The 1,246-nt window shown below is 35.9% G+C and overlaps 1 protein-coding gene and 1 long non-coding RNA gene across 2 annotated transcripts in view; one reads left to right on the top strand and one right to left on the bottom strand.

The window, feature by feature from the left end:
* The window catches only part of LOC107575280 (uncharacterized), an 18,263-nt gene that overhangs the window by 15,630 nt on the left and 1,387 nt on the right, over positions 1-1,246 (top strand). The window contains exon 2 of the long non-coding RNA XR_001607838.1: positions 906-1,141. This is a non-coding gene — a long non-coding RNA (uncharacterized lncRNA). The remainder of the gene's footprint in view (positions 1-905; positions 1,142-1,246) is intronic.
* LOC107575279 (SLAM family member 9-like) overlaps positions 1-1,246 on the bottom strand; it is a 36,556-nt gene that overhangs the window by 10,694 nt on the left and 24,616 nt on the right. The gene's annotated exons all lie outside the window — the stretch shown is intronic.

A 1,246-nucleotide genomic window follows, 5' to 3' on the forward strand; every position in this document is an offset into this window, starting at 1 on the left:
ATTTTTTTTCCCCTTTATGGTTTAATGCAGTTATTTATGTTCATGAATACAATGTACATTAAAATACTTGTTTGTCAAGCAACTATTTACACTAAGTGTAAATGTAGTGTTAATAGTATGCCATTTGCATTAAGTATAGCACCAACTACTAAAAGTGAAGATTTGAATAGATGATATGCAATGCTGACTATCTGCATTGAGTGTAATAAAAAACACTGTCAGTTCTTTATGCAGGATGCACATGCAAAACAAGCTAAAAACTTTTTCTGATTTAGTTTATTGCTGTGTTGTGCATCGGTAAAACAAAAGAGCAACACTGTTGTGGTTATCACTATTTACAGATGAAAGATTTGACACAACTAGACATGATTTAGCGTTTTGTGTTTCAGATGTTCCAGCAGAGATCAATGAAATGAGGAGAAGTTCAGTGAAGGAGGGGGAATCTGCCACATTTGACCCTGGTGTAATAAAACAAACGAATAATTTGATGACGTGGTATTTTGATGACGTTCGCATCGCTGAAATCACTGGAGATCAGAGTGAGATCTGCACAGATGCACAGTGTGATGAGCGATTCAGAGACAGACTGAAGGTGGATCATCAGACTGGATCTCTGACCATCACACACACCAGAACCACAGACTCTGGAGATTATAAACTACACATCATCAGCAGTAGCAGCATCATCATAAAGAGCTTCTGTGTTACTGTCACTGGTGAGTATCATTTGGTCACTCGTTACATTCAAAGTACTGTTCTTTGTCACAACATAGAAAGCCTTATCATAATTGATTCTGTTATTTTCCTTCATCTTATGTATCACTTTGCAGCTGCTTTGACACAATCTGTATTGTATAAAAGCGCTATACAAATAAAGTGATGACAGTTTCTCTTTATCATTACAGATTCAGGTCTGTCTCCAGCTGCTGTAGCAGGAATATGTGTTGTTGTTCTGTTTGTGGTTGTAGCTGTTGGTACACAATATAGACTACATGAGCGGCAAGTATTAGATACAGCTGATTTATTGAACTGGAAATACAAGATTTATAATTAAAGTCATTTGTTTAATTGTGTTTGTTTTTCAAACAGGCATCAGCAACATGATGATCGGGTGAGGTACTATGTATGCTGAATGTGTGAGGTAGTGCCAAAACAATACAAATGAATGAATGACCAAATGAAATTAAATCTCTATAAAAAAAAGTGATTTTTTATTTAGAGAGCAAGTGAGGGTTAAAGGGGTCAT

Source organism: Sinocyclocheilus grahami, unplaced genomic scaffold (assembly GCF_001515645.1).
Source record: "Sinocyclocheilus grahami isolate Dianchi unplaced genomic scaffold, SAMN03320097.WGS_v1.1 scaffold2546.1, whole genome shotgun sequence".
In the NCBI taxonomy this organism is placed as follows: domain Eukaryota; kingdom Metazoa; phylum Chordata; class Actinopteri; order Cypriniformes; family Cyprinidae; genus Sinocyclocheilus; species Sinocyclocheilus grahami.